This window comes from Pteronotus mesoamericanus, unplaced genomic scaffold (genome assembly GCF_021234165.1).
Source record: "Pteronotus mesoamericanus isolate MK-2021 breed Mesoamerican mustached bat unplaced genomic scaffold, CSHL_Meso_final scaffold_705, whole genome shotgun sequence".
In the NCBI taxonomy this organism is placed as follows: Eukaryota; Metazoa; Chordata; class Mammalia; order Chiroptera; family Mormoopidae; genus Pteronotus; species Pteronotus mesoamericanus.
Window position 1 is genome coordinate 7054518 of NW_026555326.1, and position 18807 is coordinate 7073324.

At 39.3% G+C, this 18807-nt stretch overlaps 1 protein-coding gene and 1 pseudogene across 7 annotated transcripts in view; one reads left to right on the forward strand and one right to left on the reverse strand.

The window, feature by feature from the left end:
* ZC3H11A (zinc finger CCCH-type containing 11A) overlaps nucleotides 1–8976 on the reverse strand; it is a 39972-nt gene extending 30996 nt beyond the window's left edge. The window contains exons 1-3 of one of the 7 annotated variants that reach the window (XM_054563124.1): nucleotides 8815–8976; nucleotides 2965–3018; nucleotides 1551–1610 (exon numbers count right to left, since the gene is read on the reverse strand). The gene's annotated coding sequence lies outside the window, so the exon portion shown is untranslated. The other 6 variants (XM_054563122.1, XR_008528262.1, XR_008528261.1 and 3 more) reach the window with 6 other exon arrangements.
* A 7795-nt stretch (nucleotides 8977–16771) lies between these two features.
* On the forward strand, nucleotides 16772–17794 carry LOC129062069 (glyceraldehyde-3-phosphate dehydrogenase-like; annotated as a pseudogene).
* Nucleotides 17795–18807: the final 1013 nt, after the last annotated feature.

Sequence of the window (18807 nt, forward strand, 5' to 3'; positions counted from 1 at the left end):
TGTACTATTGCACAGCAGACCAAGATAATGGAAAGACTACGATTTAAAGTTTACTTTTCCCTCAAATACCATATACCTTGACTGCAACTCTAGTCAATATCCCAATGAAAATTTATTATTGGAACTTGATGGTCTGCAAAATCATTTAGAATAACTGAGAAAAATAAAGAAAATTTAAAAAAGAATGAGAGCCTTGCTCAACCTGATGTTACAGATGTGAAATGCAACATTTACATGTAATATTGGCAAATAAATGAGCACAAGATCAACAGAATTCAAGTGAGTCTATGTATGAAAACTGACATCTAAAATTAACAACAACAACAACAAAAAAAATGGCCATCCATCTGAAAATATTCTACTCCATATAAAAATGTCACAGGGGAATAAAAGCAAGGATGGCAGAGGCTTTAGCTCACTAATTTAAAGCACTATACTAAGATTGTAAGTTCATAACTGCTCTTGGCAAAAAAGCAAGCCAATGTTTGACAATGTCTACTATGCTTATGGAAGGAAGAACAGCAGTGTCATTTAACTACAATCCCTAGGTTACATTTTTAATATAAAAAATTCAACCATTGAGCCCTGACCAGGGTGGCACAGTTGGTTGGGCATTGTCGTACAAAGCAAAAAGTCGTTGATCTGATCCCCAGTCAGGGCACATGCCTGGGCTGAAGGTTTGGTCCCCAGTTAGGGCGTGTACAGAAGGCAACCGATTGATGTTTCTCTCTCACAGCAATGTGTCTCTCCTTCTCTTTCTTCCTCCCTTCCCCTCTCTTTAAAAATAAATAAATAAAAATACATATTTAAAAAATCTTAAAATATGTATGTATATATCCATCCAAGCACTGAGGAAAAATTGATGGTATTTTTGTATAAGCTCAGGGTGAAAAAACCCTTTCCTAGTATACTAGTTAAAAACCTTAACAATAAAGTTGGTAGATTAGACTACATAAAATGAGAAACATTTATGTAACAAAAGATCTATTAGCAACATGGCCAAAGATCAGTATCTTTACTAAAAGGGACATGTCAAGAACTTTTATAAATCAAAAAGACCTCATTAATTATTCAGTAAATTAGGACAACCTCTTTACAATGAACTTTAACAATTCTACAATTTCACATCTGAGAAATGGTTCTGAGAAACAGTTCAAAGAGATGTGCGTATAGGGCTGTAACGAGATGTCAAACTATTTTGTTTACAAGGGCAAAACTCCAAGGTATATCAATGAGGTATATGTTGAATTACTGCACATTCATATAAAGGCACACTGCTTAGTCATTACAAGAAGATGAGGTAGAGTTATGTATGTGCAGTTACAGGGAAATTTCACCTTGGCTACATTGTTTTTATAATGTGCATATACAGTATTATCAAAAAAGGAGAAGGGGGTATCTATAACCCCAAACCAAAAACTTATAAACAATTACAAAAAAAAGAAAAAATTCTTGACAATGGCTAATTTCTTACTGATGCAGGAAAATCATGCCTTAAATTACAAAAATGTTTACTCCTTTAATGAGAAAAAACCCACTTCCACACTTACATTAGCTGGTTGTTCTCAACGGGAACATCTGTGTCTTCACTGAGTTCCAATCTATCACGCCTGTAGGTCGAACCAACACTCAATCCATGAATTAATAATAATGAGGCAGAAAGAATTTTCCTCCTCACATTGCCAAGGAAACCTCTCAGCCACAATTCAAACACAGGATGTGTTTTTAAAACATCTCCCAACTACTGGAAGATTAAGTCCATTTGAATAACCTTTGTCACAGACTGGAGACAGCTAGGGCTAGTTATCTCCTCAAAAACAAAAAACAAAAACACACAAAAAACAAACAAACAAAAAAGTTCATTTAAATATGAACTTTAGAGTCAAAAGATTATTTTTTTAAAAATCCATCTTCCATAGCCGAACAATATAATTTAAAAATTAAAAAAAAAAAAAAAAGAAAAAATTTTTTAAAAAACACCAAAATTCAATAAGATCCAATTTCTGGTCTTCAAGATTTCTTCACCTATTAAGAAAAAAACAGAAATCTTCCCCCATCTTTATTATCTGTATAAATAAAAGCATACTTGTATGTAAAAATATAAAGTGTTTTATGTACATGACATACATATATACTAACTGGCTTACACACACACACACACACATACACACACACACATACAAATGTGTAGAAATAAAACATTTGGTTAAGTTTTCCCTTTTAAAATACCCTACAAAAGCCTTTAGATTTGGATTCATTATAAAAGTAGTGAACTTACTCTTTTACCAAAGTATTACAAAGTATATTAATATGTTACACAAAATTTTGCCCAGCCCACAAAATAAAGATGAAGGGAAATCCTTACACATATATCATTGTGTATAAATATGGATGTATGTATACCATCAACATCTTTTCCATCTTCAGGGAGTGTTTAACCAAAAAAGATAGAAACGTATAGTTACAGAGTAACTACAGAGTGGTGCAGCAAGCTGTAGAAGGCAGAGCAGCATTATAGCCATACTGAACTGGCACTGTCAAAATACAGAAAGCTTCTATTAAGGGAAGTTTTTTTTTTCTGTTATAGTAACACCAGTGTCGACTGGCATGAAATTCAATATTGGCCCTGCAAAGGCTTGCTGATGCAGCCTAGTTTCCAATTCTTTACTAGTGATGGCTACAACTAAAGATGTTGTAATTAATTATCCATATACTCCAGTTAGTAAAAGGGTAAACTTTTGAAGTTGAAATTTCATTCCACAATGGTACATTTACCATTAAAAAAAAAAAAAAACCGATTTGATACATAGAAATGAATTCTAAATTTTGAAACCAGCCCAGTAACAAAGCGATTTTGATGCTCATGTTATAGATACTACATTATTTCTAGGCTAAATCTTGCCAAATACTATCCAAGACAAAACTAAAATCAAAACTTAAAAAAAGTGGACACCTTTTACTCACACTTAATACTAGTCAATTTTCCAGGAAATTTTTGGGCAGGGAATATCCCCAAATCTAAAATGAAAAAAAGGAAAAATTGGGATCTTACATTAGTTATTCAGTCTGAAACTTTTAATAGACTTATTAAAAGTCATCATTTCTGGCCTCCCACTCAATCACAGAAACATACTTTCAGAGTGGAAAGGGATCTTAAAAATTACTGAGATCAATTCTCTCATTTTACCAGTGAGGAAATGATTCCTAACACATGAAAATATTGATTGCTTATTTTTAGTTAAGAATAGAGGTCAAAACATAATTAATTTAATAGTTAAGAATACTGTTTTATGGATAATTCAGCATATTTTTAAAAGCATTTAAGATCAATTAATATCAGAAAAACATTCTTTGGAAAATGGATACTAGGTCTATTAAGGTATGCTTATGGATGGGACTTTTATTTTAATACCCATTCAATCTTCTTCAATTTTGTAAACTTTTTACTATGTCATTTACCCCATAATTAGGCAAAAGTACCTATATACAATCTTTGTTTTTACAGTTTTATAAAGAAAAAGGTAACTCAAAGATTAAAAGTAATTTTCCTAATTGTTTTCTAATGTTTCTCTTTTATTTATATAGATCTAATCCTATAAAGGGTAACTCAATAAACTGAAATTATTAAGCTGACCAGTATGAGGAGGCAATTAGAAATTTCCAAATGTATAACAATTTTGTGAGTTTTGTTTTTCCAAGCTGTAAGGACAAATAGGATTTTTAAAGAAATAGAAAAATGGGGGTGGGGGTAGGAATCAGCTTAATATATTTTTTCCCTCAATATCATTGGTTTCAGAGCAATCAAACTTTCCATGTTGGGAGAAATTTTTACTTAAAACCAATTACTAATTCAGTTTACCAGTCAGAAATAGCCCAAGGACTTTCAATGCTGCACTATATTTTTTTAATTAAAAAATTTTTTTCTCAACTGGTATAAACAAAATTTCAAGTGACAGCTACATTGAGTTAGTACTGTGAAATCATTAAAGCTAATCTTCACTTTATCAACATTACCTCTGAAGAAGTTTCAGCCTTTTTTGTATTTTCATATTTCCCCAGACTCATGTATAAAGAATATTTAGTTAACTGTATGTAACAACTATAGCAATTAGAATACAGTAACAGAGCAAGAAGTTGCCCATTTTAAATGGAGAAAGGAAAAAAGAAATTAAGATAATATTTCTTTTTAATTGCTTTGAACAACTTCATTCTCAGGATCCCAGCTCAGAACCAATGTAGAATAATCATATTTAACATTTTTCAAGTTCATTTTCAGAAACATCAGCTGTTCTATATTGTCAAAGTCCAGACTCATGATCTGTTTTGGATGAAAGTGGCTATTTGCAGTAAAGATACATTCAGATTGCCAACTACACATAGGGCAGCTTAGATACTGAATGGCGACTTGGGTCAAAGCTGGCCATATGTTCACCTTCCTCTGCCAGTAAATCAAAGGGTCATCACCTCCTGAGATCTCCGAATACTTCTCTTTGAAGTATTCATCCACTACCGCTACAGCAGAAGGAAACATGAAACTTTTGCCTCCAACACCAACATTATCTGCAGCTGAGCTATCAAGGGACCCTGAACTGGAGGTGCCTTCCCTTGTAGATGAAATAAATGAATTAGTTTCTACTATAGCTGAGGGACCAGAAGCTTCTGAGGTTGGAATATGGCAGACCTCTGGTGAAGATTCCATATAGTTACAAACTTCTTCTGCAAGAATCTGCTTATAAGTTTCTAAATTAGCACCTTGAGGGAAAAAATCTTCCAAACTATTTTTAAAGCAAGGATCTAACAAAGCAGCCAAGATACAGGGCTTAGATTTGAGCATGGCACTTAGTAGGGTGTCAGTTTCAAGTTTCAGAGATAAACTGTCCACCAGATTGAGGGCCTGTGTAATACCTCTGACTTGAAAATCTTCTCTGAGTTTCTGCAGGGAAAGGAGCAGATGATGGATTAGGGGTAGCACCTGATTCAGTCCTGCGGTCTTCACACTCACTTTCTGTGTGGCCTCTTCAAATGGTTTAAGAATATCACAAACATAAGTCATTAGAGTCCACTGAAGAGAGGTGAGTACAACACCACTGGCTCTACCAAGACTATGGTGAACTGAGTAGCAATGCTCCAATAGCCATTTCAACATATAAAAAGTAGAAATCCAATGGCCAGTTTCATCCTGCTTCAAATTCTTCCATGGAAGTTGGCGATCATTTTGGAACTCTTGCAGTATCTGACGGGCCTTGACTGAATGACTAAAATGATGACAGGTTTTCCTAGCAGCCACTAACATATTTTCAATACTTTTGTGCTCACAGAAAAAATCCTGAATGACTATATTTAAACAACGCAGGAAGCACGGTACATGGGTAAAACCACCATCTTTGATTGCATGTACCACATTAGAGGAATTGTCAGAAACAATGAAGCTAGGAATGAGGAAATTAGGAGAAAGCCAGAGACCAATCTGGTCATTTAATTCTTGTAAAATGTTGGTTACCAAACAGTCTTTGGCCAAACCTGTTACACAAAGCACTGCCCATTTTCTAAAACTGGGGATCCAGCCATTATTGGAAGAAGGTGCAGTGTCCAAGGAGACCCAGTGTACAGTCACAATAAAATAGTCAGTGGACGGGTCATGGGTCCATATGTCCACAGTGAGGTGGATCTTTTGGCTTTGAACATTCTCCAGAGTTAAGAAAATTTTTTCTCTGACAGAATCATATAATTGAGGTACAGCCTTAGTGAAGAAGTAAGTCTCAGATGGTAACCTATAGTCAGGGGCCACAATCTGCATGAATCTCTGAAAGGCTGGGGTTGAGAAGTAGTTGTAAGGATGCATATCCTCCACAATCATTTGAATAATCGCCTGACTTATTTGACTGGAGACTGACTTTTCACGATATGTTGTTTCTCTCTCCTGGACATGCATCAGAGCACTTTGCTCTGCAACAGGAACAGGACTCTCAGATCTCCTATTTTCGACCTCTAACACAGGAGGTTCATCTGAATCAGAGTCACTAAGGTCTTCAGTTGTTAAATCTTGGCTGCCTGTAGACTTCTCTCCATGCAAAGTATCACTCAAGGGATTTCTCTCAGTCTCAGCCTCATCTAATCCATTTCCAACTGCACCACTGTCTTTATTGGCAACAGCCCAGTGGATGGGATGTGTGGCCTGTAGGTGTCGTTGAAGTGTTGAAGTTCCTAAGTGAGAACCTGGCCTACCCCGGCTCACACTTCTTTTACATATATTACACACAGCTCTTGAGATGTGCTGAGGATCAGTATAAAAAAAATTCCAAACTGCAGATGTCTTGGCTCTTGTTCCAGGAATTAAGGCATGCTTGACAATGTTACTTTTGATGAGAAATCTCCCCCTTTCCGCCCTCAGGGCATCAGATACTGATTTATCACGTTTCTTACCCATTCTATTATCATCTAATGGATCAGTAGGAATATATTCAAAGCTTCCATTGCTTCCAGCAGAAGAGGGAGATAAAGGTACATCTAAAGTGAAATCCTCCTCCCCACTAGTGACTCCAAATTTGTTGGCCCTTGTCCAGTGAGGTGAATGCCTTGCCTGCAGATGTCGTTGAAGAGTAGATGTCCCAAGATGGCTGCCTGGTTTACCCCTGCTTACACTTTTTTCACAGAGGTTACAAATAGCCCGCCAGGTGTACTGAGGGTCAACGTGAAAGAAGTGCCACACAATGGAGGTCTTGGCTCTAGTACTAGGTAGATAGATCTGTTTTTCTATATTGCTCTCAAAAAGACGCTCTTCATCGTGCTCAGGGCCACCGGAAGCTAACAAAGCAGGAGCATCTGCAACAGGCCTCCCAGATCCCAAATCCTTACTAAACTTTTTCACAAGGATCAGTTTCTTTCGTCGCCTTTTCCCCTTTAGTCGCAAACCCTTCTTTCTTTTCTTTTTAGCAGGCAATTTTGCCTCTTTATCCATTCCTTCTGCCACCATCTTTCTCTCTACCATATCTTCTTTATCTGTATTAGAATTAACAGGAACACATCCCAGAATCCCAGCACCACTGAAAGTGCTGCATCTTCTGCCAGGAGAGAGTGAAGAAACTGGTACACTTAGGGTACATATACTCATTCTCTTTATGTCCCCAAAATTCGTACCAGAATCTGTTAGTGGGTTTATTACTCAAGCAGAAATACAGCTGTTCCTCTCTATTTGCATTACCTATTCTCCAATTTCTATGGGGAATCAAATTCCCTTTGGACCAATGACTTCCAAGCCAGGATATATTTGGAGGAAAAGTGACAGCAATGGAGAACATTCCCAAAATCTTTCTCAGAGGGCTTTAAAATCCCTTCCAACTTTCTGAGTTCTGAATTCAAATCATTCAATCTCCTCATGTTACAGAAAAAAAAACTGAGGCCCATTTTCCCAGAGTCGATCAGTACCAGCTAGAAGCCAGGTTTTCCAAATCCCTGGCCCATGTTCTTTCTGCTTCATCAAGAACTATATCTGTTTGAAATGCCTTCAGCTTTTAAAATATGTATTTTTATGATGCCTCACAATAGCAACATCAATTTCCATTAATTCTGAAATTAATTTTCAGGAAATTTCACTTAAACAAAAACATAGTGCATCATTCAACATTGATCATTAGGCCTGTTAATTGTGAATACAACCCAAAAGTCAATTCTGGACTGCTAAACCAGACTCCACATACTGGTCATTAACAACAAATGCTAGTTGGACCCCTCTCAGCTCTACCTAAGTAATAGTTTTTAAAAATGTAGTTGGCTTAAAAAAAATGCTTTAAGAGTAAAATTAAAATCAATATCATAAGGCGCATTATTTTACTGTTTGTATCAAGAATTAATGCAAGTTTAGTTTTCAGACACTTTTAGACTAGATAAAGTTTTACGGCCTGTAAATGAATAAATTGACTGTATATGAACAGCAAAAACTGAAATGAGCTTTAAACCACTTCCATTCCTTCTCGGTTGATCCCTCCCCTTCCCCCAATACCTACATACATTTACCCTAAAAAGCATCGCTATCACTATTTCCACAGCCTCTCAAGGTCCAGAGCCAAGGCCTGGAAGATGTCAGTGATATGGGCCTTCCCCATAGGAATCCGCACCGATTACGGGAGTTTAGGGGGTGTTCTTCATTACGGTTTCATCAATCCCAAAAGTAGAACGGAAGTGTCCCTGTTGCTCTTGAGTCCGATGCTGAGGGCTGGGGGGTGGGAGTATAATTAAGATAGGGAAGGGGTGTAGGATACCGGAATAAGGTAGGTGGCTTTCTGTATGTGGAGTTTTGAGAAAACCTCCAAAGTAGTGGGACCCTGGAGAGGAATGAGAGTATGTAAATTCAGCTCCTGGCACTCTGGTTAATTTAAGCAGTGGGGGTCCGCTGAACTAAGGAAACTACATCCCCGAAGAAATCAATCTAGTATCAGTTCTGGTTCCGAGAATCGAGGAGCAAGTCAGCTTGCTGGGCCGTTCTGGGCTCCCAGTTTCGCCAAAACCGGATGTGGGGGAGGGGAGGAAGGTTGGCTGGGAAGGGAGCAAGCGCGGTGGGGGTGGGGTGAGGTGGGCAGGGGTGGAGGTGGGGTGGACAGGAACTGGGCGTCCGGGGCTCCCCGCCCGCCCCGGTGAGGGCAGTTGGGGGGGCGGGGAGGGAGGATAGAAGGGTACGGCTGGGTCGAAGGACCCGCTATGACTTCCCGGGCTAGGCAGCTACCCAGGGGCGAGGGGAGGCCGCGGCCACTCCCCTCGCCCGCTCCCCAACCTCCCCGGCCCCAAGCCACCCGGGAATCAAAAAACGGGTCTAGTTACCAGAGAACAGAAACTTTACCGAACCGAGGACACTCTCCCCGACTCCCGCTTGCACCACGTCTTTCTTCTTTCTTAGCCGTTACCCTCCGCCGTCCTCAGAGCAGCAACACCAGCAGAAATCCGAGACTGCCAGCGTCAAAGATGGCGCCCGGCTACAGGCTTAGCTCTAAGACGGGGCGGTAAAAGTGCCAGCACGACGCAATCGCAAGGATTCTGGGAGACGTAGTTCCTTTATGAGGTGATGCTAAGATGGCGGCCCTGGTCACAGGGTCACGTGAAAGGGGAGTTGCTAGGCAACCCAGGCCCTTCCTTTCCAAAGAATGCGTTTTATAAAGTTAACGGTTTTCTTGAAGCCATCTTTGATTTTAAGTTTTTTTTTTTGTTTTAATGAAATGAGGTAGTAAGCGAGAAAGCCAGGGGAACTGTCTGCCGCACAGTAGGCTCTCAGTTTTTTCTTACCAAAACTATTTGCTTAATCGTCCCAACTGTGTGGACATCTTATTTAGGAGTAAACTACTTTTCCCATCCAATGTTGATGGATTTGTGCATTTATTTTTATTTGAAGAAGGAAAGTTAGGTTTTGGGGGAGTTGTAATTCTTAAAACAAATTTTGTATTGAAAAAACAATTCATGCGCACAAAAAAGAGGGTTGGAGAATAAGAAAGAATTTTGATTTGAGCTTTGAAATTTGATTTGCATGATGAACTTTGGCCTCCTCAATTATTAACATTAACCTATATTTTCCCATTTGAATACTTTTACCTTTGTTCCTCCAATCATAAAAATGATATATATGAGTGTTTTTTTAATTGTAAATAATACAGATATGTAGAGTAGAAAGTTTAAACCTCTCTATTAATCTCATTCCTGAGAAATAATCTCTCATTAATTTAACTCACATTCTTTCTATCTTTTTTTGTATTCAAATAAACTTCAATAGATTGCAGTGATAAATTAGGAGCCTAAAATGCCCAGGGTGAGAGGCTCAACAGAACTTGCTTAGGTGGCAACATTTTACTGAACTCGAGAGGACACAGTTATGCTACTAAGAAAGGATACACTTGATAGTAAAGCAGATGGGACTCCCAGTACCTTTTATTTATTGTTGGACTGCTTCTGCCACTTACCAGCTTGGTGAAGGAGTCCAGCCAGCCCACAACTGGGTCCTTAGTCTCCTCACACTTGGGCTTTTATCTTCTTTCAAAGTAAGAAGTCACAGCATTGGAATTCTAGACCCAGTCCCTACCTTACATGACAATACTCTGTGGTTACCATGTCAACCAGACCTAACAGGCAGGCTCCTTGTGACCAATTTCTGCCTGTGCCACAATACCTCTATTTTTTGTTTAATAAAAGGTTTTCCAAACAGTTGAAGGGGTTTCCAGCCTAGGGCTTTTCAAGCTGCTGTCTTACTGGTATGCCATATATAGTTATATAATATTTTATCAAACCTAAAGTATCATTGTAAAACATATTTTATCTTCTGAAAGAAAAAAACCCCTACAATTGAATTCTGACAGGTCATTGATCAGAGATGGTAGATTTGGAAAGCATGTACATTTTAGAATGAATGAAATACAGTTTCCATTAGTTTCTTCCAAGGGGGGAGAGAAAAATAATGCAGTAAAATGGATACTGAAGAAGAGAGAAGTTAAAAGCCTGGGGCTATTTAAAAGAGAGGGAACTAGTCAGGTGATCCACTGAAGGCCAGGGTATGGTCCAATGGGGATTCCCCCGCTCCCCCTAGTATTACAAACAGAATTCTCAAGAGGTGGATGTAGGCTTGCACCTTGTATGTTATAAAGGGGTAAAATTTCTTTCTAGACCAAGGGCATAATGCCAGATTCTTTTTACTCCAACCCCACCTTGGATCTAAATTAATTTCAAACAATCTCTGGACCTCTTCAATACTTAATTGACGAAAGATTTTAGACTATCTAATATAACAGCAAAGGTTTCATAGACTCCACTAGGAAAAGAATGCACAATTATTGAGACAAAACTGATTCTAAAGTACTAGGAAAAGAAATCACGACAAATTACACATTTTAAAAAAACCCAACTTTGTTCCATATACATTACAAACTCAAAAAAGTCATAATTTTTTTTTACTAATAAACCTATAATACATTTTTCTATATTGTTAGCTGCATACACTTTGATTGCTTATTCATATGACAATAATTTAGTAATACTTTCTATAAAGAGAATGAAAAAAATTACTCTCCTAGCATCTTTAATAAAAACAATTTTTATCAATGATACTTTAGAAAAGTTTCCTTCAGTCTCACAATTTATTAGTAATGTCTTTAAAATTATAGAATTATTGTCAAATTTAGGGAAACCTAATCAAGTTTCCTACATATATAAACACTAGGACATTGTTGAATTATTATTGAATTATTGAATATATTCTTGGCTGGTAGAGAACTATCATTTTTACTAGATGTGTTAGTAATCTATTGCTATATAATACCTCAAAATTTAGTGGCATAAAATAACAAATCATTTTTATCTCACAGTTTCTGTGGAACAGGAATTCAGGAGCAGTTTAACTGGTGGTTCTGGCTGACGGTCTTTTATGAGGTTATAATCGAGTTGTTGGCCAGGGCTACAAGGCATCTGAAGGCTTGACTGTGGCTAGAGGATCCTTTTCCAAGCTCACTCATTTAGCTATGAAGAAGAGACATCAGCTTCTCTCCAGGTAGGCCTCTCCATAGGGTTGCCTAGGATATGAGCAGCTGACTTCCTCTAGAACAAGAGAGAGAAAGAGAGAGGGAGAGAGGGAGAGAGAAAGAGAGAGACCAAGATAGAAGCTGTAAGTGCAATGCTTTTTATGATATAACTTTGGAAGTGACATACACCATCACTTATTCCAAATTCTGTTGCTCATGCAGATCAACCCTGACATAATGTGGGAGGGACTAAGGAGGCAGAGATCATTGAGGTCTATCTTTGATGCTTGCTACCATACCAGGTATTAGTAATAACTGAATCCTCCACTTGAAATTTTATATATATGATGATTGGAAGAATGTTCCACAAACTAGGTTCTGGCTCCAAACATTTCAAACCTGGTTTCTTTTCCACAATCTACATACATGCCACTTATATCAAGATATGACCTCTGGTCCTACAACTTTGGGTCACAATGTCAGATGTGTGCACCTAGTAAATAATAAGGATATTCTTTTTTTTTTAATTTAAAATTTAAAAAAGTTGATTATAGAGAGAGAGAAAGTAAGGGAGAGAGGATACATCATTTTGTTGTTCCACTTATTCATGCATGTACTTGTTGTTTCTTGTATGTGCCCTGACTGTGGATCAAACCCATAACCTTGGTGCATGGGCATGACGCTCTAACCAACTGAGCTGGTCAGCCAGGGCCAATAGGGGTATTCTTGAAAGCCATTTCTATACCTGCGTGTATAGCAATAACAACTCTAATGAAAAGGTATGTAGGCCCTGGCCAGCTAGCTCAGGTCATTAGAGCATCATCCTGATACACCCAAGATTGCGGGTTCAGTCTCCAATGAGGGCACTTACAAGAATCAGCCAATAAATGCATAAATAAGTGGAATAACAAAGTGATGTTTCTCTTTCTCTCTCAAATCAATAAAAAACTTGACTGTAAATCACATAAATTTAACTCAGTAATTGCAACCCAACTCAATTTCCTCTTAGATCCCCAAAATGCCCAACAAGTGGGAGATATTGGAGAGAGTCTCTGTGAAAAAAACAAAAACAAAGCAAAACAAAACTACATGGCTCTTAAGCATTTGTTATTAAAATATCTTTTGTAAGTTTCATAGTGACCACACGAACTCACTGTTATAGTCCTGCCCCAGAAAGCTTCTATAAGTAAGGGGCCCTGAAGGTTGAGCTTTACTAGCTTCATGGTAAATCCTTTTTGTGTAGCAGTAATGTTGTGACTGTGAGCTATATGGTCTGGATTCAAATCCTAACCTGTCCCTCACTCTGAAGCTCTAACCAACTCTGTGGGTTCCACAGGTTGGGAGTAGCCTCAGTTTGTACTTTCTTATGTTAGAAAATAGAGAGGAAAAGTAACTGCCACACAAGTTGATAGTCCCTTCTCCGATCCACTGTGCATCACCACTACCCATCATCCTTCCTCTTTTCTTTCTGCCTTTGGGCCTCAGCTGTCCAAAATGAGTGAGGAAGTAGGGACCAACAGTTTTCCAGCAAGAAGCATTGGATGGGAGTCACAAACACCTACTAACTGCAATGGATAAATTTCAAACTTCTTGCTCTAGCTGCAGAAACTGGGCTAGTATCACTGAAGTCAACCTTCCTGGTGCTGCCTCTCCACTCTAATGCTTTCTTAGGCTATTCAATTTCCTCATATAGAATACTTTTTCTTGGTATTGCATTTTGGAATGGGCTAACTGTAGTTTTGTTGAGTGATGGGTTAGCTAAGAAAAGGCAGACTAGGTCTTCATTATCAACATCATCATTATTTACCTTACACTAAGTATTCTCCTATGTTTATGTCATTGTGCTAGGCATTGTGGGGATTCTCAGATAGACATGCTATGTGGAACTTTTCTGGAAGATATGATAGATATAAAGATAAATAGCCACCAGCTAGTATACATCAAGTATCCAGTCATAGTTTAGACCTGGGGTTTTAAACTCAAATGCTTACAGGAGCCAGGCATATATATATACATATATACATATATATATGAGTATGGTGAGCCAGGTATAAGAATAAGACTGAGTGCATGCTCTAATTATAAGGCCAGCTGTTACCACTCAACTCCAGCCCATTCTTGCCAGAAGGGAATGTAGACCCAGTCTTAACATGTCTTCCAATTTTTCAAGAGAAATTAAATATTTTTAATGTGAAAATTGTAAATTTAGAAGCTAACTCAAAAGAAAACTTAAAATATCACATTGTAGGGTAGTCTGCAACCTCTACTTTAGGTCCAGGAGACTTAGAAAGGAAGGAGCAACCTTTGAAAAGTGCAGTTTCAGGAAATACAGTACTTTCTGAAGGAAGGGAGACTTAAATTGACCTCAAATAGGACAGAAGTGAGAGGCTAAGTGAAGACATGGAAGACAGCTATGATAGGGAGACCCCTAAAGGAGTGAGGAGAGAAATTCAACTAGAGAAGAGTCCAGAGGTTACGGAAAGAGGAAACATCATAAAGTGGGCTGGGGCTGCAGCAAGATTATAGAGGGCCTTGAATATTAGGAGGTCATTTGAATAATATATCAGGGACAATAGGAATTCCTTGAAGACTTTGAAATAAGACAGAAAAGTAGAAGATGTGACATTTGCAAATTTGTGCTTCAGAAAGGCTGAACTAACTTCCAGACAAGATGAAAGTGTAGGTAGATATACTTTGCCTCCTCACACAACCAAAAGAAGAACAACAACAAATTTAAAAACAAACAAACAAACAAAAACTTCCATCCTGGCTGGTGTGGCTTACTGGACTGAGTACTGTGGCCTGTGAGCCAAAGGGTCGCTGGTTCGATTCCCAGTCAGGGCACGTGCCTGGGTTATGGGCCAGGTTCCCAGTGGGGGCTCACAAGAGGCAACCACACATTAATGTTTTTCTCCCTCTCTTTTTCCCTTCCCTCCCCTCTCTCTAGAAACAAATAAATAAAATCTTAAAAAAAACAACAACCAGAACTGCCAGAAAATCAAACTGTATGGAAGTCCGGCAACCAAGGGTTAAAGGAGAAACATTCACCAGACTGGTAGGAGGGGCGGAAGTGGGCAGCTGGGACAGAGAAGGCATGTAGCAACGCTGTGGCTGGAGAACTGGGCAGGTGAGGCAGTGGCTGGCGGTCCCACATTTGCGTGTGGATAAACTGGGAGGAACAGCTGGCAAGCAAGAAAGACTGTGCAACTCAGGGCTCCAGCATGGGAAAAGAAGGCCTTAAAACCTCTGGCTGTAAAAATCTGTGGGGGTTGCAGCAGAAGAAGAAACTCCCAGCCTCACAGGAGAGGTCGTTGGAGAGACATACATGGTCCTAGAATGTACAAAAACCCACCCACCCAGAAATCAGCACCAGAAAGGCCCAGTTTACTTTTGGGTAGCAGAGCAAGTGACTGAAAGCCAGCTGAGAGCCGAGCAAGCGGCACTGTTCCCTCTCGGACCCCTTCCCAACAGACAGCACCACAACAATGACATGGGTTGCCCTACCCTGGTGAATACCTGAGGCTCCGCCCCTTACAACATAACAGGAGCACCAAGACAAAGAAATATGGCCCAAATGAAAGAACAGATCAAAACTTCAGAAAAAGAACTAAGCGACAGAGAGATAGCCAACCTATTAGATGCAGAGTTCAAAACACTGGTAATCAGGATGCTCACAGACATGGTTGAGTATCGTCGCAAAATGGAGGAAAAAGTGAAGGCTATGCAAAGTGAAATAAAGAAAAATATACAGGGAATCAACAGTAAAGGGAAGGAAATCGGGACTCAAATCAACAATTTGGAGCAGAAGGAAGAGATAAACATTCAACCAGAACACAATGAAGAAACTACAAAAAAAAAAAAAAAAAAAAACCCAAAAAACAAAAAAACAAGGAGAGGCTTAGGAACTTCTGGGACAACTTTAAATGGTCCAATATCCGAATCATAGGGGTGCCAGAAGGAGAAGAGGAAGAGCAAGGAATTGAAAACTTACTTGAAAAAATAATGAAGAGGAACTTCCTCAGTCTGGTGAGGGAAATAGACTTCCAGGAGATCCAGGAAGCTCAGAGAGTCCCAAAGAAGTTGGACCAAGGAAGCACACAGCAGCGCACATCATGATTACATTACCCAAGATTAAAGATAAGGAAAGAATCTTAAAAGCAGCAAGAGAAAAGGAGACTGTCACCTACAAAGGAGTTCCCGTAAGACTACCAGTTGATTTCTCACAAGAAATTTCTTACAGGCAAGGAAGGGCTAGAAAGAAGTATTCAAAGTCGTGAAAGGCAAGGACCTACATCCAAGATTACTCTGTCCAGCAAAGCTATCATTTAGAATGGAAGGGTAGATAAAGTGCTTCCCAGATAAGGTTAAGTTAAAAGGAGTTCATCTTCATCAAGCCCTTACTCTATGAAACGCTGAAGGAACTTATCTAAGAAAAAGAAGAAGATCAAAAACTATGAACAGTAAAATGACAACAAACTCACAAGTATCAACAAGTGAACCTAAAAAACAAAAACTAAGCAAACAATTAAAACAGGATCAGAATCACAGAAATGGAGATCACCTGGAGGGTTATCAGGAGGGAGGGAATGGGGGAAGGATGGGGAAAAAATACAGGAAATAAGAAGCATAAATGGTAGATACAAAAAAGACTGGAGGAAGTTAAGAATAGTATAGGAAATGGAGAAGCCAAAGAACTTATATGTACAACCCATGGACATGAACTAAGTGGGCGGTGGGGGGCAATGCTGGTGGGAGGGGTGGTAAAGGGCAGAGGGGAATAAAGGGAGAAAAAAAATGGGACAACTGTAAGAGCATAATCAATAAATATACTTAGTAAAAAAAAAAGGCTGAACTAAAGGTAATGTTGAACAGGAGTGATTACAGTGAAGAGTCAATGGAAGCATTGAAGAGTGGTCCCTTCTAGATCCTACCCATTGCCCCCTATGTCTCTTGTATTTTTAACTTATCTCTCTCTGGTTGTTTTTCAAAGCTTAGTTATATACATGAGGCCCCCACCCTATCGATTAAAAAAAATGTGGTGGAAACATTATTCTCAGTTCCTTGTTTCCCACCTAATTTCCCAACTTATCTTCATTTCCAAGTTCCTTGACTACTTTTTCACCTCACATGTACTCTTCAGTATATTTCATTTGGATTTATGTGTCATGGCTTCTCTGAAATTACCGTGGTAGGGAGATTAGTTTAAAATTAGATTGGCTCTCTGCTCCTCCTGTTCAACATTCAGCCACATCTTCCTGTGTAGCCAGCTGCAACGTGGAGACATGATGGTGAAGGTCAGAATGAATGTATTTGGCTGTATTGAGTGGCTGGTCACCAGAGCTGCTTTTAATTCTGGCAGAGTGGATATTGTCGCCCTCAATGACCTCTTCATTGACTTCAACTACATGGTCTACATGTTCCAGTATGATTCTACTCATGGCAAGTTCAAAGACACAGTCAAGGTGGAGAATGGGAAGATTGTTAGCAATGGAGAAGTCCATCTCTTTCTACCAGGAGCTAGATCCTGCCAACATCAGATGTGGGAATGCTGGGGCTGAATATGTTGTTGAGTCCATGGTGTCTTCACTACCATGGAAAGGCTGGAGCTCGCTTGAAAGGAGAAGCCAAGAGGGTCATCATCTCTGCCCCTTCTACAGATGCCCCCATGTGTGTGAAGGGTGTGAACCATGACAAGTATGACTCCTCTCTCAAGATTGTCATCAATGCCTCCTGCACCACCAACTGCTTGCCCCTAGCCCTGGCCAAGGTCACCCATGACAACTTTGGCATTGAGAAGAGACTCATGACCACAGTCAATGCCATCACTGCTGACCAGGAGATTTTGGATGGCCCTGCTGGAAGCTATGGCATGATGGCTGAGGGCCTGCTCAGAACACCATCCCATTTCTACTGGTGCTGCCAAGGCTGTGGGCAATGTCATCCCTGAGCTGAATGGGAAGCTCACTAGCATAGCTTTCCATGTCCCCATCCCCAGTGTGTTGGTTATGGATCTGAACTGCCACCTGGAGAAAGGTGCCAGATATGATGCCATCAAAAAGGTGGTGAAGCAGGTGTCAGAGAGCCACCTCAAGGGTATCCTGGGCTATACCAAGGACCAGGTGGTTTACTGAGACTATAACATGATGCTCACTCTTCTACCTTTAATGCTGAGATTGGTGTCACCCTCAATGACCACTTTGCCAAGCTCATTTCCTGATAGGACAATGGATTTGGCTATAGCAACAGGGTGGTGGACCTTATGGTCCACGGGGCCTCCAAGGAGTAAGAACCTCCTGAACCACCAGCCCCAGTGAGAGGAAGAGAGACCCTTCTTGCCCCAAATTGATCCCCCAACACACTGAGAATCTCTTGAGCTCTACAGTTTTCATCCCAGACCATCTGAAGAAAAGGAGGGGCTTAGGGAACTCTACCTTGTCATGTACCATCAATAAAGTTCACCATACCTAGCAAAAAAAAAAATAAAAATAAAAATAAATTAGATCTTTTTCAGGGCATATTTGCCTCTTATTATTACCCAGCATTAATTGATACTTTATTATGTTCCAGGCTTTGTGCTAATAGCTTTATATACATTATCCAATTGAATCCTCACAGTAACTCTGTTCGATAATATTATTAACCACTTTTTACAAATGCTTATACAGTTCTAGTGATGTGCCCAAGGTATCATTGGTGTAAGTGGCAAAGTCAGGATTCACACTCAGGTCTGTCCAACTCCAAATCATGATGCAATCATTGGCCCCTATTCACCATTTTCTGTTTCTTTAAACTCCCCCTCTCATGGTTCAAGGACAAAATTCTGTCTTAGTTTCTTTTAAAATTCTCTGGCTGCCAGTTCTCTAGTTCTTTCGCAGGCTTTCTTTCTCTATCCTTCATTTTTTTTCGTGTTCCCCAGGATTCTCTCCTCAGCCTTCATTGTTTCTCACTCTGCATTCTCTTCCTGAGTTATTTCATCCATTACCTTGATCTCAACTATCAATCAATTATATGTGGTAAATCTCAGATCTGTTTCTCTCCCAGATCTCTATCCAACTGCCTGTAAGTATCTTTAGTTTGATGTTTCAGAGCTACTTTAAATTCAGTATACCAAAAACTGAAATTACAACTCTGTCCCCACCATCTCCTCTCCTCTTGAAGTTTTGTCTCAGTGGATGGTGCCACCCACCATCCACCCAGTTACTGAGGTCAGAAATCTGGAAGGAATGAGGAGTCCTCTTTTCCCCCACACATCCCATCTCCAAATACTTATGAAATCCTATTGACTTTGCCTCTTAAATGTTTCTTGAATCTATACTTT